This window comes from Solanum pennellii, chromosome 11, assembly GCF_001406875.1.
Source record: "Solanum pennellii chromosome 11, SPENNV200".
NCBI classification, from domain to species: domain Eukaryota; kingdom Viridiplantae; phylum Streptophyta; class Magnoliopsida; order Solanales; family Solanaceae; genus Solanum; species Solanum pennellii.
Window position 1 is genome coordinate 11184424 of NC_028647.1, and position 8054 is coordinate 11192477.

The window sequence follows — 8054 nt, forward strand, 5'->3', positions numbered from 1 at the left end:
TGTTGGAAAACAAACATTTGGGTCATATTGCCCTTATTGGACCAATGAGACTATGGTCATGGTTAATTCTATAACAAATTTATGTTATGTATATGTCCTTTTGAAAAGGACATATGACAAGGTGTTGACTGTAAAACAATGTTTGTATTTGAGAAAATTATAAAAAGTAAAGAACAAAATATTTGTGGGAAAAGGTTACCTCACAGAAGGTCTTTTCAAACTTAGTATTTTTGTTTGTTCTTACTTGCTTGACTCAAATTGTTTGTGATATAAATGATTGAGACATGTCAATTACAAAACCTTGCAAAAACTGATCAACTTAGTAGTTTTGCCTAACATCTAGTGCAGTAAAATTAGTGTCAAGTATGTCTTGTTGAAATGAATTAGAATATCTTTGAATTGTTTCACAGTGACATTTTGTGATATGAAATCAACACCATCTTGTGGTGGGAAAAAGTGTTTCATAAAATTTATTGACAATTGCACTAGATATTGTTATGTTTATTTGCTGAATGGTAGGGATGAAGAAATAGAAACATATAGGCAATATAAAACTGAAGTTGAAAGTCAGTTGGATAGCTTCATGATTAGAAGTGGTAGATGTGAAGAATATGAATCTTCTTTTGTAGAAATATATTTGTAAAAATGGAATCATCCATCAAATTACTGCACATTCTCACCTCAATCTAATGAATTTGTTGACAGAAAAATCAAACTTTGAAGGAAATGTTGAATGTGCTATAAGTTTAGATTTACCACAAATTTTGTGGGGGTGCTATCATTATAGCAAAAGAGAACAACAAAAAAATTTCTGTTCAGAAAGTGAGCAACAAAAAGTTTTGTTTGTTTCAGGCTTTGTTGTTAGCCGATAGAGAATGATGGTTGCTCCTTACAATATATACAAGCAGTAACTCTTGAAAGATAGTAATCTAATAATTTTCAATACAGTCTATTCCATATGAGAAATAAAAATGAGGGATTTATTCCCAAACTAGTAAAAATAGGACCTAAGACTGTGGATTGTATGTTCATTGGATATGCTACAAATAGTAAAGCATGTCAAGTTATGGCTCATATGCCCGAACCGTCAGATAGTTAAGTGAAGGGTCTAAACGACCTTGGAATGAACCAAAGGAGAATACTTAATAAAGAGATTCAGAGGGGATAGTAAATGTAAGTGGACAAATTACTTCCTTCAAATTTGATTTTGTAATATTTCTTCTTGAAAATGAGTCTCATATATTTGAAGAAGTAATGCCCTCTGTGGACTCATTTTTGGAAGAGATTGTCAATAGTAAGATTAATTCAATCTTGAGCAACGGTACTTGAGAGTTGGTTGATCTTCCTCCAGGAAATAAACTTTTGGGTTCAAAGTGGATCTACAAAAGGAAAAGAAAGTTGAGGGAACTATTGACAAATACAAAGCAAGACTGTTGTCATAAACTTTAGACAATATGAAAGTCTTGATTATTTTGACACATAATAGCCACTAACAAGGATACATCAAGTCAGATGTGGATTGCGCTAGTTGCGGTATATGACCTTAAAATTCATCAAAATGGATGTGAAAATATTTTTCTTAAAATAAAAAATTGAAGGAAGAAATTTACATAGAACAACCCGAGGGTTTTTTGATTCCTGGTAAAGAAAAGAAAGTATGTGAACTTGGCAAATGAATTCAAGAATGTCATAAATGTTTTTAAATTAAAGACATCTAAATTACAAGTTCATTGTTTGTTTTTATGATGATTACATGTTGATCATCAAAAGAGACATTTCTGACATAAATGCTACTTAGCATATCCTAGAAAGTAACTTCGATATGAAAGATATTGAAGTTACTGATGTGATTGAAAAGGTACTTGACAAGTTCAAGTATTTGAATTTCAATATTGTCAATACTCCAATAAATGTGAGCTTTGTACTTCAAAAGAATGAAAGAAAAAGTGACTCGCAATTGAATTATGCTAGAGTATTGAGAGGTATGATATACATCATAAAGTGTACACGATCAGATATAACATGTGCTATTAGTAAACTGAGTTGGTTCACAAATAATCTCAATCAAGCTCATTGGATGACAATGAAAAGAGTTTTGAGTATTTAAAAACATACTTAACAAACTATTTCTTTGCATTATAACTAGTATTTAACAGTATTGAAAGAATATAGTGATGCAAATTGAATCACCAGGTCAAATGAAATAAAATCCACGAGTGGATATGTATTTAATTACTCTTGGTGGAGGAGTAGTATCTTGGAAATCTTTCAAACAAAAATGTACCACTCTCTCTATTATGAAATCTCAGCTTATCACTCTAGATAAGGCCGGTGAAGAAGTTGAATGACTCCAAAATTTCTTGAAAATTTTTTGGCCCAAACCTTTAGCTCCATACACTGTGAGAGTTAATTTGCAATAGGTTGGGCATGAAGCATGATGTATAGCCAAAGGTCTCATCATATATGACGTAGACATAATATCGTTAGAGAAATACTATCTAGTGGAATTATCATAATTGACTATGTAAAGTCAAAGGATAATGTGTCAGATCCACTTATAAAAGGTCTAACTAGAGAGGGAGTCGATAGATTATCAAAGGGAATTGGACTATGACCGAGGACAAGTCATTGTGGCGGTAACTCTACCTAGAAGACTAGAGATCCCAAAGATCTAGATTCAAGGAGATCAAACAAAGTCATAACGACGGTTCAACATTGTTAAAATATTTTTTTAATGGTCCATTCTCATGATAAGATAATGTTCAGTAACAAGGATAACGACGTTATGACTTTTCAATGGTTTCTAAGTTTGATGCAGGGTATATTAAATGGTGTTTCTATGGGATAACACATTTATAAATCACTTATATAAGTGTGAGGTGTAAGTCGATTCAAGGAGAATCCGATAAGGTCAGTTCTCTAAGCACTTATTAATCGAGATGTGTTCATGGATGAAACGAATACAACAATGAGAATTAAAAATAGTTCAAGGGTTGATTGTGTGACTTATGTTGTCTATGTACACACCAAAGCTCAACGGCTCAAAGATATCAAATCTACCAATTGACCGAGTATATTTGATATATGTTTACTACGGAAAGTTTAAAGGGAAACCTACTTATCCAGATGCGATTAAGCCTTACTTAAGAATCACACAGTTTTTCATGCATATGTTCTTAAAAAATAGTCATTCTCTATTCATGTGGAGGATTGTTAGGTTTTAAAGGTGTGAACAGGAAATGAAGGGTTGTGACTCTCCTGAAGGGTTGTCACTTTGCCGGAGGATTGTGACCTTTATGAAAGGTTGTGTCCTTTCTAAAGGGTTGTGACCGTTTGAAAGGTTGTGCCTTTCCCAAAATGTTGTGACCTTTCTGGAAGGTTGTCTTCTTTCCTAAGAGTTGTGACTTTTACCCTTTGTTGTCTATAAATAAAGAGGTTGTCTCTTATTTTTCAGCATTAAATTCTTCCCTTCTTATGCATACATTTCTTACAAAATAAAATCGACCGATTGTATCTCTGTGTGATTCGTTGTTATCATTTTGAATTCGTTGAAATTATTGAAGTTTGAGGTACCACTAATTCTTTAATGGTTATGCTTTTTATCTTGGGAGGAATTAATATGTAACCTCTGGTACTTCAGGGGATTTCTTAAGGACACACAGTGGGTTCTATGGACTCAGGTAGTTTTTGTGTTTTTCTTTTCATATTTTATTTTTTCTGATTTGCTAAACAAGAGATAACATAGTGTCTCCAAATCCCGTACAAGATTAAGATAATCAAGAATAACAGGCCAATCAAGATACTCAAAATAATCTAAAATCGTTAGTTTTTTTTAGATTGGGAGATCTTCTTATGATTTCCGCAACAAACAGAGAGTTACAGAGATAAAGTGCTTGCAAGTTATTCAGAAACAGAGATTGTTGTCCAATGTCATCATTTTCTGCCACAAGAGGATTAGATATATATAGTGGCGAATAAATTTCCACATGTCTTAGATCTAACATTCTCCAAATATCTACTGGCGGCTCCAACCCTGTTTTTCCAGCACTCTCAGGTATTACATTAGAGAAATTGTACCAGAGTACGGATAACACTTCCAACACCTTAATCAACATGAACTCTGAAACAATGGAACACATTGCTATTGGAAAAGCTACACCAATTGAAATAAAGGTACGGACAATATCACTGCTATGTTGCATACAATAATCATGCTTCTCTTCAACTTCAGAAAGGAAGATCATTCGACGTTGATCATCTATGGCTTCGAGAACATTCCCATTCATGACAGGCATAACATTTTTAGTATGAGCTTCACTTAGGGCGAAGAAGATCATGAATTTCGCAAGTTTTCAATCCTTCCATTAGCCCTTTGTTTACTGGCCAAAATTAGACTTCTATCAATTAACTCTTGTAGATACTCCTCTGCAACCACTTTTAACCTTTTATTGCTTCTTGCCTTTATGAATTGCTCAGAAATTTATAACCTAATCAACTTGGAAGCATCAATCTATCTGTCTTAGGAAAACCTCCAATGTAGAGAAAATTATGTTTTACAAAGAGAAATTTTTTTCACGTTTTGAAGCTTAATGAAGCTTTTGCAGTATTTGTCATACAATTTTATTGATTTAACATATCATAAAAGCAGAAAAAATTATTACATTATGTATTTTTATTTTTATTTTTATTTTAAAAGCTCCTCCAAGCTCTATTTAATGACGTTCAAACATAGCACCTTTAACATCTTTAGTCTTCTATTTTTCTTCATTTCAATAAAAAAATGTCTTCTACCCCAAAATTTAGAGTTTTTAGATTTATCTAGATGACGAAATTATGCATGAAGGAAATATTGTTTATTATAATTGTCCTTCCAAACACAATGCTAAATATTCAATTAATGTCCGATAACATAATTTCTTTCATAAATTTATAAAAGAATGTGCATAAATAGTACTGTTTATATTGTCGAAAAATACCCTATTTCATTTTATCATAAGCACAAGCAAATTTTGGAGAGTGGATTATTTAGAATGACGAATCATTGACTGACTTTTTGAGGGTTCCAAATAACTACATAGATTAAATCAAGTTAATAATACTTGAAATTTGTGTTAGAAAGGATCATAAGACTAGTCAACAACGTTCTTTTTTATCAGTCAAATCTATATTTCTTTATATAAAACGTAACTTTTTCTTCCACTTTATAAAGTGTAACATTTCTTCCACTTTATAAAGTGTAAGAAAACATTCAACTTTACAAAGTGTAAGAAAAATTTACACTTTATAAAGTGTAATAAATAGTTCCGTTATATATCAAAATATACACATTATGAAACTAACGAAAAACGTTTAGAATATTGAATAAATAAAGTTTTTTCTTCCACTAAGCATATTTTAGTTACTTTCTTAAATTAAGGCTTATTTTGGCCACTTCTATATTTTGGGTGGCTTATTTAGGTTCTTCCCTCACATCCATATTTAGCGAATTGTTCGTTAAATATATGTCAATCTCAAGTAATATATATATATATATATATATAAAATTACCCTTTTTTTCGTCTATATCAATAGTTGACTTTCCACAATTGATGTTAAAAAACATAAACTTTGATTTTGAATTCAATTTTTAAAAATTATAATTTTATTTGGATTAAATATTATTGTTTAAAACTTGTATGTCAATAAGGCATAACATTGTAAAATATATTACTCCATAAGTTTCAACAGTTAAAAATAAAAAGGGTGGCATGTAATATGGGCTAATAATGTCTTTACAGCTTCAAGGAAAACAAAACTGCAATAATCTGTACTATGGGTGTCAAAAATGAACCCAAACATAGGTAAATCTTCCAATCTGCTCAGAATTTTAAGGGTTGAGCTCAAGATAATTTGAATTGAGTTCAATCTCAACCTATTCAATCATAACCATTTGAAGAGAATCCTCAATTGAGCCCAATCCATTCTCCAATTTCAACCCATTCTAAAACTTTGTATTAAAATATGTTCCTATATTTAAGGTATGAGTTATTATCTATTTAACATCTTTTAAGATTTATCTATCAATTTGTTACTTCTTTTTTTTAAAGAAAATCTTGATCTAAAATTCAAATTGTGATTATAAAAGTTAAGCATCAATATGTTAAATTGTTGATATTAATTGGGTCAAATTGGCGGGTCAAGACCCAACCAGTTTTTTAGCCCATTTGAGCCCAAAGTAAACTTGGATGTGTCCAGACCCAACTCAAATTCTATTTCAATCCATTTTAATATTATTAATTTCAACCCAACCCGTCCATTTGACACCCCTAATCTGAACCAATAAGAAAATAGAAATCAGCTTAAATGACTCAACTACCCTCAGCAGGCATATTCAGTCTACAGAGACACTCTCTCACATACACATATCTAGTATAGCTTCTAGAATGGTCTAGTGTAGTACCTAGAATAATTATCTTGAAGATATATCTAGATATTCTAGAGAAAGTACTAGAAGATAAGTTCACTAGAACCTTTTTGTAGATATTCTAGAGAAAGTGCTAGAAAATAAGTTCACTAGAACCTTGTTGGATATTCTAGAGAGGATATTTTATTAGTAAATGACACAATAGTCTAGCTACATCTATTCTACTGCCCACATATCCCATCCAAAATGAAAAACTAGACGAAAGTTCTCAATATCCATGGTTGTTTCATGTTTAAACACACTGCCAACTTTGTTCTGCATAATCTTGTGTAGATCAAAGTCACTCAATTATGATTTTTTTCATTCTTTATCTAACATCGAGTCCATTGAAATCCTTAAAACACTTATCTTCATAAGTTTTTCTAAAACTTTTTATCTTACAGTTATACCCGGTTCAATTTGTTTCTTATATGATGTGTTCTGACTTGCAAATTTGTTTTAAATTTGCAAGCATTCTATGAGTCCATTTATAAGGATTTCTTTATAAGTGTGTCGAGGACACATTTTCCCGTGCTACGTATAACTTGTAGTGTTGTTTCGATAGTTGATATCAAAGATTTATGACACACTAGAGATGCATCCAGTTTTGCTTTCATATTTGTGAATCAAGGATCAAAATCTCCAAAGCAATAATTTATATCATCAGCGAAAGAAGATTTCTTGTTCGATAGTAATTGGAAAAGATATCTTCAACGAAGAACAATACTTCAACAAGTTATATATTATTTATGCATAACATTTTAGAATCTTCAACTATTCAAAACAGTGTATCTGACCAAGGAGGAAAATATGTTTTACCTTGTATTAGTGCAAAACATGCAGCAGTCGCTTTTGCAGTTGCATCCAGGGCAATTTTTGTTTTGTTTTGCTTTGATTTGGATGGTGTATAGTTAATAAATATTACTATCAATTTTAATTTCCTATTGTTATCTTTCTAATAGTATGTCAAGATTTTTAATTGTTTGAATAATGTTTATAGCTAATATACTTTTTCTTGACACAATTAATGAAAAGAATTCATTTGATCTCTCTAAACCTTTCGTTTTTTTTTTGTGTCATTAGCTACGAGATTTTTTTTTTCGTTTCGATTTTTCTTTATTTAGTTGGTTAGACTTCTGTTACAATTTACAATTAGGAGTATGTTGTAATTTAGTTACAATTAGGAGTCTAATACTTGTATATATGGAGTAAAGATGTACATGGATATACATAGAGCAATACAGAAAAATCTTTAATATCGCTTTTTCTTTGAAGTTTTCACATGGTATCAGAGAAACACTAGAAGCTCTGTATACGATTGTTTTCTCTTACATTCCTTAAGTTTGTTCATATAACTCGACTTGATTCTCCATGGGTGACGAAGCACTTCCTTCTCCTAGCTTACAACTAGGGATGCTCCTGCTGTTTTGGTGGATCAAAACCACCCTTATTATCTTGCTCCATCAGATAATCCTGGTATGAATTTGCTCAATGTGACTTTTGATGGTACTGGATATGAAAATTGGCGAAAGGTGTTTTGATCTCTCTATCAACCAAGCATAAGTTAGGTTTTATCACTGGAGGTTGTAAATCTCCAGATCAAGATCACCCT

General features: G+C 31.4%; 1 pseudogene; it reads right to left on the minus strand.

Moving 5' to 3' along the window:
- Positions 1-3676: 3676 nt before the first annotated feature.
- On the minus strand, positions 3677-4554 carry LOC107003656 (annotated as a pseudogene).
- Between the last annotated feature and the right edge of the window lie 3500 nt (positions 4555-8054).